This window comes from Hipposideros armiger, unplaced genomic scaffold (genome assembly GCF_001890085.2).
Source record: "Hipposideros armiger isolate ML-2016 unplaced genomic scaffold, ASM189008v1 scaffold_770, whole genome shotgun sequence".
Taxonomy (NCBI): Eukaryota; Metazoa; Chordata; class Mammalia; order Chiroptera; family Hipposideridae; genus Hipposideros; species Hipposideros armiger.
In genome coordinates this window covers 525,068-538,297 of record NW_017732120.1, presented here as the reverse complement: position 1 = coordinate 538,297, position 13,230 = coordinate 525,068, and positions in this window count along the sequence as shown.

The window sequence follows — 13,230 nt, the reverse complement described above, 5'->3', positions numbered from 1 at the left end:
GAGAGAGAGAGAGAGAGAGAGAGAGAGAGGTTCTCTACAGCACCATACCTTTTTACCATAATTCATCAGAAATAAAATAAAAAATAAAATTTGGGCATTAAATTAGCATTTCTACTTCTATAACTCCTTTATTTTTCAATGTTTACCTCTTGAAATTTCCAAAACTTTTTCTTTTCATATCATTGTAAAAAGAGTCAAGAAATAATAGTTGGTTCACTGAAATAAGATGTAATCAAGAGCAAAGACTATACATTCTTTTCTATTATTGTTAAGAGGTTATGCTAAAAAGCCATAATATCATATGTAAAAGTTAACTATTAATCCTTTAAATTACTGTTAATATAAGTATTCCTTAAAACAATACTTTCCTGAACAACTCCTTTTATTTCACTTCAACAGCCTTGTTAAACTACATTCATTGATACAAAAATGATGCATTTTTTTCTTTGTGAAGTACTCGCCTGGGGTTTTTACGTATTCCCTTCAATAGATGATTGCCAAGGTGGTTACTCATGTATTAAGCTACTTGCTAATAGACACCACACTTTGATCTCGGCATTATCTTGCCATCTTAAGTTATATAACCATATCAAAGAATTTAATGCTAATTTTAGCATTTTTTTCAATTCCATAAATTACATATGTAAATATATCTACATTAAGCCTGACTGATTTCCTAAACTCTACCAACTGACATGATTGTCATAAATCCTAACCTTGCAGGGTGATAGTTTACAAAGGTTTAATGCAAGTATGTATCTATACTTATGTACCACTGAAAGGTATAAGCGCTATGAGCTAGGTATTGAAAGAACGGTCCCATTTGGGGGAAGATAAAGGTCAATCAGGGTCAGAAAACTTTCACAAAAGAACAATTATTTATTTTCTTTCCCTTGAAGACTGGATAGGATTTCAGGAGGCAAAGAGTTTGGTGAAGTTGTTCCAAGCTGAGCAATTAACAGGTGCAAAGGAGTGAAGCTGGCAAAGCGTGAAGCTTGCTCAGGAGCCATTGGTAGGGCTGAGCAATGGCAACGTTAAGAGTGCAGCACAAGTGGGTGACAGGCTGGGGAGCTGGGTTGAGGCCATTTTGTGGAATTTTTGAAAATCCAGCAGATGGATTTGTATTTAATTTAATTGATACTTGGGTGTGATTTAAGGTGATGGGCGATAGGGATTAAATCAGTGTTGCACTTGGGGAACATTGATCAGCCATAGGATGAGTCAGCGTGTGGATGAGCCAGACACAGAAATACCAATTAAGTAAAAAGCAACGGGAAAAGCGTTTGTGAGAGGATGAGAGGGTCTCATTAAAACTGGAATAAAAGTAATGAGGATGGAAACGAGACGCTGGATTGGAGACTTAGAAGATACTGACACAAACTAGTTAATGTTGAACGGTATTCCATATTTACTCCAATACTGGACCTTAGATACAACAGAGGGAAGAAGTGAAAACTAGAATAACCTAATGGGAATTTAACAGTTTTACAACAGGTGGTTTTTTGTTTTTTTTTTCAGTTTTATTGAGATATAATTGACATGTAACAATGTATTAGTTTAAGGTGCACAACAGGTATTTTTGAAGGAAAATGATTTTCTTTAGTTGGCAAATCTGCTTCAGGTTTTCTTTAAAGAAACAAAACATTACATATTAGGTTGAATTCCCTTATGTTGCCCTCCCCTATGATATTGCATTGCTATTATAATAAACTCAATGCACATTCTGTACATGATTTTTTAAATTTTCTACATCTATATGTATATATGCATATATAAGAAAAACAATGTTTTATCATTTCCTTAATTTTAATTAAATCTTATATGGTTCTGTAATTTGCTTTTTAAAACTATATGTCATGAGATCTATCTATATCAATGTATATAAATCTGGTTAATTCATTGGTAACTATTGTATAGTCTGAATATGCCACAATGTATTTTATTTCCTTTCAAGTAAAGGTTTAGGTTGATAACTTGATGGTTCTTTTTGCATTATTTGCATAAACTTTTTATTTTGGAATAACTTAATTTACAGTAAAGTTGCATACATAGTGCAGAGGGTCCCTAAATGCCCCTCGCCCAGGTTAAACTTCACCTAATGCTATCCTCGAACGTTACAGTCATACATGTATCAAAACTTCAAAAGAACATTTCTACTATAAATCTATTTTTGAGAAAACTACTTACATGTATGACTCAATAGCTCTATGTTTGCTAGATATTTTATAGCAATCAAACAGGTGATAGGTAGGTAGGTGGATAGATGGAGGGATGTAAGGATAGGTAGATACACATATGTATGCTTATTTGTCTAAGTGTAAATAATTGAAAATACAGTGTACTAATATACACTCTACAGAACCATTCCTGTTGACATTGGGAATAATAGGGAGTTTTGTTTGTTTTTTTTTTTTTTCTTCAGAAAATGTTGACCTAAAATTACATGGTAAAAGACTGTGAATCAGGGTGGTGATTGTCACAAAGATATCAAAAGTAATTTTTTTGTCTTTGACTGATATGTCCTAATCTTGCACAATCTATAGATGTTCTTAATTGAATGACAATTAATTGCCAGTTAAAATAAATATTAATTACTTTTAGGAAAGAAAACAATGGGTTGTGGAGGTCTTGTCACAAAAACATTGCTAGAAGAAATCCTAAAATTTAAAGAAGAGTTGGTGGGGGTGGGGGTGGGGGGGCGACTGGTTAGCTCAGTTGGTTAGAGCATGGTGCTGATAACACCAAGGTTGCTGGTTCAATCTCCGCATGGGCCACTGTGAGCTGCGTCCTCCCTGAGAGAGTCAACGCTGCTATTGTAGCATGAAAGCAATGTGTAACCAATGACCATGGCTGCTCCCCAATAAAATTAAAAAATAAAATAAAAAATAAAGAAGAGTTGGAAGAAAACTTGGAGTATACTCAAATCTATATTCTCATTATGCAGAGGTGCAAACAAGGTACTAGTGAAGAAAAACTGTGTTTTTTTTTTTTTTCAGACCATGCAACTGACAAGAGTTTCAGATGGGAGCCAGACCCAAGTCTTCTTGGTCTCACTCTAAAACTTTTGTTTCCACTGAAGGTTATTAATTTGGGGTATGGAGCTAAAATAAACTAAGTCCTGTGCCGGACGAGTGGCTCAGTTGGTTAAGAGCTTGCTCAAGAGTGCAAGCTCTGAGCAACAAGGTTGCCGGTTCGATTTCTACATGGGCCCGAGCTGAGCTGCCAACAGGTGGCAGGATGGCCCAGCTAAAAAATAAAAAATTAAAATAAGTTGTGATTAATTGTATTTAATTTATGAACAAAGGTATTTCTTGACCTGTCACTCTCAGAAAGGGATAATTACTATCACTCTTAAAGCTTAGGGAAAGAGAAGTATAAAAGTTTGCCCATGAACTTTAAAAAGGCCTCATGTTAAATTAAAGAAAAAGAACATCTGTGAAACTCCCAGTCTAAAGCAGTAAAAAATACACATTTTAAAATCCCTTCATTCTTGTGGTAGATTCTTCCGTTCTCCCTATCCATGGCCCTTGCAGCTCATATCAGAAAGGAATCTCTTTCCTCTCTGCTTGTATATGGTCTTATGTCTTCTTTTAGTCTGAGAATACAAGTAATGTGGTACCACTTCCAATTCTAGGCCTCCAAGGAAGTTTTGTGTACTTCTTCCCCTTCTCTTGAAACCCTAAGCAGCCACTGTGAAGCAGCCCAGGGTGGCCTATAGGAGGTGGGTGGAAAGAGGGATCACCCCAGCCAGTCCCCAGCCAACCCAGCAGGTGACCTGGCAACTGACCACAGATGGATGAGTGAGCTTAGCCAAGGGCTACTGCATCTGGCCCAGATCAACAGAAACATTCAGATGCCACGTGGATTCATGAGATAAATAAAAAGTTATTTGAGGCCATTCGACTTTGCTTAGATTTTTATAACAACAGCTAAGTGATATTGTTTAAAGTCATTGTTTACATGAAGGCATGGAAAATTAGATTGTTACTCTTATGATATGTTAAAAGTCTTTGATGACAAGTAATATTTGATTCCATGATACATAAGAAAATCTCATTCCAGTAGAAGGCATACATCTGGGCTGGAGGTTAATATATCCTTCAATTTTCAAAACTGGTTATGTTCTATGGTGATGATTACTTAATAATATTACAATGTTTTCAAGATTACATTTCATAATCTCACCTAATTTGTAAATTTATTTTGATCTTTTAAAATATTTTATTTTTTTTGCATTATCAACATTATTGTTGTGCATCAAAAACAATGCTAAGAAAATACAAATAAAAATGATCAATTTTATATAATAACTAATCCTAGTTTAAAAATGACTTCTGTCACAAACACACAGAAAGAGTAGAATGGAGGTTTCCAGTGACTGGGGGCAGGGAGAAATGGGGATTTGCTATCAATGGGTATAAAGTTTCAGTTATACAAGATGATTATGTTCTAGAGATAAGCTGTATTACAACATTCTACCTAAAGGTAACAATATTACATTCTGCACTTAAAAATTTGTTGAGGGTAGATCTCATGTTATTAATAAATGTTCTTACCACAATTTAAAAAAAAATTGCAAAGCAAACAATACCAATAAGATGAAATGACAATTCTGTACCTTTAAATCATTTGATAGTTTATAAAAAATGGACTAACACTATTAGTTGCAAATTAGTTCATGTTTCTTAATTTATTAATTAAGTGTAATATTTGTATGTGACCACTAGATAGAGCTAGTATAATAATATCCTGAGAGTATAATAAAAATATATAAAACACTGCCATGTACATAGCACGTGTACAGGTTGCTTTTCCTTATATTGCATTCTATATGATCACGTGACCTCTGAATTTGTTAACTTTAAACTGATACAACTCAGCTCTGCCCTATTTTTACTAAAATACATTCAACCACCAATTAGTTTCCAATAATGATCTGCATATAATACATTATGAAGTTTTAATTAATAATAGTCATAGTTCTAAAACCATAATATAATATTTTAGGATGTTTTAGCATGAACATTTTCCTAAAACCACCAAAAACAATTTTTTTTGAACTCATAATATATTTTATGATTCTTGATACTTCTATACATTATACTATTTATCATGCATGGGGGTAATCAGGCTTGCTAGTTTTAGATGAAGTTTAAATATTAAAGAAATACTATACAAAAATAAAGGTTCAGACTAATGCTGAGATCCTAAAAGCAAACTAAGTCAGACCAACTAAAGGATGTTTCTCCTCTCTTTTTATCAATAGACAGAAAACATGTTTTATGGAAGCACCAATCAGTAATACAATTTGTAAGAAACTTCAATGCAGAGAGCACATCTTACACTTCTATAAACACACATCACTATCATCACCATCATAAAATACTAACTTAATAAGCCTGTGGAGACTGATTCTTAAAGATCAGTTATTTATGTTAGTTCTATTAGCTCATCATTTATAAATATTCAGAAATCAATTGGACTGTTCATTGCAATGTATGTGTTATTACAATTTCATTTTATGTATTACTATAATTTCAAATTAATGACAGCTCTAAAACTCATTTTCTTAATCTGTAAAATGGTTTTAATGTTATGTGATTTAGAAATGAAGTTAGGAGCAATTGATTTTGCTAGTCAAAATAGCAATGTTTGTCAGATTTTGTTGAATATCAGAATCATCTAAGAGCGTGTTAAAATGAACATCCTAGAGCTTATCTCCAGTGAATTTGGCTTAATTCTGACATGGGTCCTAAAACATGCATTTTTATCAAGTCCCTGATTCTGATGCAAAAAAAGTTTTATACTGTAATATCAGGAGTATAGTACTTAAGAACACAAGTCCTACATTGAGACAGACCTGAGGTCTGAGCCTCAGTTTCTAAATCAGTAAAATAGAGCAATAAAACCTAACACAAGTAGCTACAGTGGCTAGAGCAGGGAACACATATAACAAAGTAACAATGCCTGGCCCATGGTAGTGAGTCTATAAATGGTGCTCACTATATTCCTTTCTTCAGTTATGTCTAAATAGTGTGACTATTCTCTGACAAGATAGTCAAGTAAGGATGTTCTCTGACAAGATATTCAAGTAAGGATGGTGTTAGTGATAAGCATTTTTATTTTGCATTTGTGATTTTATTTTCCCTTGCCATTTGTTATATTATGCAGTTCCTGTTAATCACATGCTTACATGAGTAGTGATGTCACTTTATTGATAATTACTTCGAGCCTTGTTCTTGCTTTAAAAAAACCCCAAAAAACTATGTTTACGAACAGATTACATTGCCACAAGTTATATCTGCCTTGTTTAGCACAAATGTAAGTTGTCAAGGAAAATATGCAACAAGCCTTTTCTCACAAAGGCCCCTGAAAAAGGAGCTTTAGAACTCGGTCATGAAGAAAATGATTCAATTGAATGTTGCCATCTAATATTTTAAATCCTTTACTTGTCATAGGGCTGCTCATAAAATTGTTAATGCATGACCTTCAGTGAGTCCATTGAGCTAAGCTGCTTTTATAGTCCTGCATTTACATAATCCTGCCAGCTGGTATCATTCTATTATCGGAAGAAAAATATGTGCTGTGTCTAAAATATACTGGATGCTCTCTTCACAATGATCTTTTCTTTGTGAAGCGATCAGTTTGAAAAGCTATATATTGATATATTTATATGGCTTTTTAATAAAATAGCTGACCCATACTTTCATATACAAATATTTTGAATAAACAATGACGATAACGTTCACTACATGATAATGTGCTTGTCCAGATACTGAGCTGCATATTTAGAAGGCATGCGATTTCAAATGTTTTCATCATGCGTTTCTTTCTCTCCACTCACGATTAAACTTAAGGGAGCTAGGAATAATATCAGCTAATATTTACTGAGCATTCATGAACTTCAGGACATTCTCCAATGCTCTATATTTAATACCTTGTTTAACCCTCACAAACTGATAAGCTAGACGGTATGCTTTTCCTGCTTTTATAGGTGAGGAAACTGAGGCACAAAGAAGTATCAACAATGGGCCAAAGGTCATGCAGTGGGGGATTCAAGGTTTACACCCAAGCAGTTTTATTCCAAAGCCTGAGATATCTTCAGAACCTTCTCCCCCTTTTCATTGTCACAATCCCATTTCTAGTTGAGACCCTTACTTCCACAAGCAGGCCTTCCAGGGGTAAGCAGGGCCTTTCCAAACATACCAGTTTGGTTTCAATCTATTTGGCAGTCACTTCACTTTCTGCAATTGCTGGTACCTTGAACTAGTCCACCTCTAAAGTTATTGCTTAACGCACCTCAACGTGCTGCTTTGTACTGTAACATACCAATATCATAGTCATCATTCTACATCCCACTCAAATCCTTTATGCTTTGTAACATTTGTTCAGATCTCACTGGTTGCAAAGCTATTTCTTCCTTTTCGGATCCTAGTAGGAGACCCTTGATCGCTCTGAGAAAATCTGAAAACACACAGGTGACTAAACTCCAAACCCCTCTCTCCTCTAATATACTTATTTCCCATAAATAACCTTACGCTTTGGGATATTTTCCACCCATTGGGTGACATGCCCTTCATCACACGCACTGCATTTAGGAGATTTAGAGGTGACTCACATTATGATTTATAACTCTTGGTGTGGCGATCCAGAAGGAGAATAAATCATTAGCCCTGTGGGTCCAGTGACTCCTCTAATGAAGAGCTTCAATCCAACAGGAGGATTTATCTTGAGAGACCTCTAGGCATGAAGATACAAATGACATTTGTGCAGTGGGTACAATGCTTAGGTTTCACTTTGAAACTCTCACTGTATCTTTGTTATGCATTGTCTGTATCAGTGACCCCCACCTTTTCTTTTTTAAAGTAAAAAACCGTTCATAGATCCTAATATGATAATCATTACATTAGTCAATCCAAGTTGTTTTAAAACAAAAGCTATTGTGATTCCAGTAACACTACTAATTTGAATTTTGTTAATTCCAGTAGCAACCTGTTATCCCTAAACATGCAAGATACATTTTTTGAATCACTCAGAAGATAATGTGTAGAACCTATGAATTTGAGGATTTTCTTTTTTTTAATTGGGGAACAGTGTGTTTTTCCAGGACCCACCAGCTCCAAGTCAAGTAGTTGTTTCATTCTAGTTGTGGAGAGCGCATCTCAGTGGCCCATGCTGGGATCGAACTGGCAACCTTGGTGTTATGAGCACTGGGCTCTAACCAACTGAGCTAACCGGCCGCCCAAGGATTTTCTATAGTAAATCTGTTGCCCATCATGACCTGAAAACCACAAGTTGAAACCTCTCATTAGGATACCTTATTTGGAATTTTACTATTTATTGAATTGTGATATTACTCTCACTCCTCTTTCTCCTCTTCTCTTTTTGTGTTTCTCTCCCTCCTTCCCTCTTCCACTTCTTGTCCTTTAACTCTTTGTCATGTTAGCATCTCCATAGCTTCCCCTGATGATGTCTGTGCAGACACACATTTTGAACCATTCAATCTCACTCAATGGTTTGAAATAGGATTCAGTTTAGAGCAAGCCTCTGAAATCTCATGCTAGGCAATAGCCATTCTCCCCTTTTTTCTGGCTAAGAAAACCTAATTTTATCAGGATATGGGAAACTGGCCTGCCTTTTCCCAGCCATAGGTAGTGAATATTCTTTACTCAAGATAAACAAGGTAAATGTTTTGTTGGTGCCAATGACTGGTTTGTGTGTCATCTGCTAGGTAAAAAAAAAGTCTGCCTCCCTTGCATTTGATAAAGGTTTTCTTCCATGAGAAGCGTAGAAAAGCAAAGAGAAATTGCCTTTTCTGCCTCTGAATAATTTTCTATGAAAAAACAATGCCTGTAACTGCAAAAACCATGTCATCACCCTAAGGGGCCCAACGTTATGTTGAGTGACAGAGGAAACAGAAGGAAACCGGATCCTGGAAAGACACCTACTATAAAGCCAGCCTTCACACATTTACTGTGTGACCCCATTGTTTAAGCATTGTTAAGATTTCAGTTACTGGCAGAAAAATCATCTCGTGGTGTATTCATTTTAGTAATCCTATTTTCTCATTAGTTTTGTTCCAAAGAAAGTAGGATGGCCTATACTAATGGTAATGATATTATATGAAACATCATTTTGTTACATTAAATAATCTAGCTATAAGCTATCTGAAGAATTCAGGAGATAGCACAATATAAATTAACCTTTTCATTTCAAATAGCTTCTTAAAATGAACACAGGAGAAAATGAGAACTATAATAATGATTAGGGAAGCGAATTTCTCCAACATTTTTAACCTTCCATAATAATTTAAATAGTATTATAGGACTGGCTGAATCATACACAAAATTATATTAATGCTACAAGTGTGTTTATGTTACTTTGGGGAATATCATAACTTTTGTGTGGGATTTTATGGTTATTGCTATTACTTGTATCAATATTTTGTCATATATTTTCATTTAACATTGAGGCTTTAAAACAATCATTTATTTGTAAAATTTTATGAATTTGATGGTTTACAATACAGATGAAAATTATCTGGTCCTGGCTTTATTTTGGAAGTATCTATCCTAAGAGTAATGATTAATATCAATATAAAATTGAAAGCTTACAATATTTTCTACCATGTGTCATTATGATTATAAAGGAATTATATTATTAGGATTTATTTTTGTATAATTTGCATTTCATAATAGAGAAACTAACTTCAGAGACTTCCACATCATAAAATAAAAGGAGCAAAAGAACAGGGAAACGTTCTTCTACTCCCATTCTGTATAGTTATTTTGGTGTGGGTCAGTACAGAATCAGTTAGGAGTTCCATGCTTATCTGAGTTAGCACAGTTAAGAATAATTACTACATAGGAATAGTTAAGGAGGCAGAGATCATTGAGGGATCTAACAAAGAAGAATAGCAAAAACTACAAAAATAGCTTCATGTTCTGACATCAGAAATTTGATATATTTTCCTTACAAGAATGGCTGAGTCATAGTCAAGAAATAACATTTTCTGGAAACTTCAGGCAGTGCAGTATTACTAGAGTAAGTTTCATCAAGCATTATAAAATTGCTCATATTTAATCATTCGTGAACTATAAAAATGGCAAGTTCATCTAGTTAAATAAAAAAAAGAAAGCAAGGGCACATAGAAATTAAGAATGATGAGATGAGTAAGATTAGAGGTACCAGGTTATGGAAGATGTTGCATAGTATGATAGCAAGCTTAAGTGTGTGTTGTAAACTCTCAGAAGTATTGTAAAACTTTCCAGTACAGGAATAAAATGTTTACATTTTCATTTTAAAGAGGCTACCCTGGATGTGTAGAAAGAACAGGTGTAAAGTCACAGGGAAATCGCATCAATACAGGAGAAGTTACATGGCAGTTGCAATCACTCAGATAACAAATGACCAGGACCTGGACTCTGGCATTGGTAAAAAGAACAAATAAAGGGGTAAATGAGATATTAATGTGACAAGTGAGACTGGCAGTATTATTGAATTACGGAATATGGTATTAATACAAAAGGCATAAAGTAGGTAACGCCCACATTTCTGGCTTGTATGAATAAGTGGACATATTTGAATTTAAGTGGCAAAGCTGGGACCAGGGGGAAGAAGTATGGAGAAAAAAGCATATGTAAAATTATATAGTGGGATAGTATAGGAACCTGTGTACAAATCAAACTCTTTAAGGACAAGCAAAGACAAAAAAGGGGCAACACCTTAGGCTGATAAAGAATAGTCAAGGGTATGAGGAAGGAAATCCAGGAGAAGAATAATCCAGAAGAGAAAGAAGTTAGGAAGAAATACTGTCATGTATAGCTTAACTACGGGGATACGTTCTGAGAAATACATTGTTATGCAAAACATCATAGAGACACAAACCTAGATGGTACGGTCTACTACACACCTAGGCTGTATGGCATAGCTCTCTGGCTACAAGTCCATATTACTGTACAAAACAAGATTAAATCAAATGCAAGAGAGAAGGCTGCAATCATGAGACTCAGTGAACAGTAGATGCATGAGGCTGCTGCTGGTATAATACGACACAGTGATTTAGAGCTAACTATTTTTTTTAATAAGTAATTAGTGTATACACTAAAATAATGATAAAAATATAGTAAATACAAAACCAGTAACATAGTCGTTCATGATCATTATCAAGTATAATGTACTGTACATAATTGCATGTGCTTTACTTTTATACAACTGGCAGCACAATAGCTATTTTTGTCTATACCAGCATCACCACAACATGTGAGGAATACACTGTGCTACAATGTTATGACAGCTGCAGTCACTAGGCAATAGGGATTTTCCAGCTCCATTATAATCTTATGAGACCACCATTGTATATGCAGTCCATCACTGACTGAAACGTTGTTGTGTGGCATATGGCTGTACCAACATTGTTGAAATTAGCAGGGACAGCAAGGAAATTGAAGCCTGTAAAGCCTGCATTGAATTTAACAATTTACCAGTTATCCTCTAAGGCAGCGGTTCTCAACCTGTGGGTCGCAACCCCTTTGGGGGTCAAATGACCCTTTCACAGGGATAGCCTAAGGTCATCAGAAAACAAAAAGATATTTACATTACGATTCATAACAGTAGCAAAATTAGTTATAGAGTAGCAACGAAAATAATTTTATGGTTGGGGGTCACCACAACATAAGGAACTGTATTAAGGGGTCAAGGCATTAGGAAATTTGAGAACCACTGCTCTAAGGGGAAAAAAACAAATGGAGTTCTCTGAAATCATCACAGTCACCATATTGAATAGGAAAACAAAAGCCAATCTTTTGTGGGCTTATCATGGCTGTCTTTTTTACACTCTTATTTTCAAAGAGAATGACTTGTGTGTGTGTTTAAATATTTGTTGTTGTTATTCTTATAGAGTGGGATCTTGATAAGTGAGGTCTTTAGAAGCAGGCAGGCTAATGTTCTAACGTGGTTTGTATTCAAGACAGAATACCTAGGAAAGGCTGCTCCCACCACTCCACCCTAGATACGCCATTGATTAAAGTGAGGAGTTTGGGCTGACAGATTGGAAACTAGCAGAGTAAGTGTGATTTGACCATCTTCAGATGGAGATGCATTTTGGACGTCTAAATGAAGTTTATGTGTGGGTAATTGGGTGCAGACTTTGGCATTAAGAAGAAGTCCATATTGGAGATAACAATTTCTAAATTATAATCTAATAGATGGTTTTTGACATCAAGAGAGAGAATAGTGCAGTAAGAAAAAGCACTGATAGATGACTGGTGCACACAAACATGTAGACGTCTTGTAAACAAGAAGTGAGCAAAGAAAATGTGGTAATTGAAGAGAAAATATAATTAAGATGATTAAAAAAAAGACATTAAAGAAGAAAGTGTTTCAAGAAGGATGGCTAATTGTGATAAGTATTGTTGATTATTTGTGTTAGAGAAAGTAAAAAAATTGGTTATTGTCTTTCGCTCAATGACTAATTAATGTCTTTAAATTAGCACAGTTTCTGTTGAATAGTGAGGGAAGTTGATAAATAGACTTAGGAGAAAAAGAGAGGTAGAGGAGTTGACTAAAACACTTGAAAAATTTTGCTGTGAATAGCAATAGAGAAAGAGGTGACTAGTTATAGGAGGATGTTATTGTCATAGAATTTTTAAGAGGAGATTGAAAAGTTTTGATGTCAGTTGATTCAAACTCTCAGTGAAATGTCAACATGTTTATTTCTCTAGAGTAAATACTTCAAAGTGGAATGGCTGGATCATCTCAAAGGTATATATTTAATACTGGCTAGTTTTCCAGGGGTTTTGTGTCATTTAACATTTGCAACAGCAGTATATGAGAGTTCTAGCTGCACCATTACCATGCCAATACTTGATATTATTAGTCTTATTAATCATCACAAGGAAAGTACAGGAGTTTAATTTATATTTCTCTGATGACTAATGATGTTGGACATCTTTTTATGTGCTTACTGGCTATCAATATATCTTCTTTTGTGGAGTGTCTGTGCAAATTATTTGCCACTATTTATTGGTTTATCTTATTCAGGTATTCAGATGGATAATATTTATAATCTGGATACAAGATGCTATTCAGATGTGTGAATCATGACAAAACTCATTATGTGGACAGACACTTTTATGGGGCTTTCAAAATGCATCTTTTAAAAATTTGAATAAAGTCTAATTTTTCAAATTTGTTTTTATGAGTCATGCTTTTTTTGTATCCTATTTAATA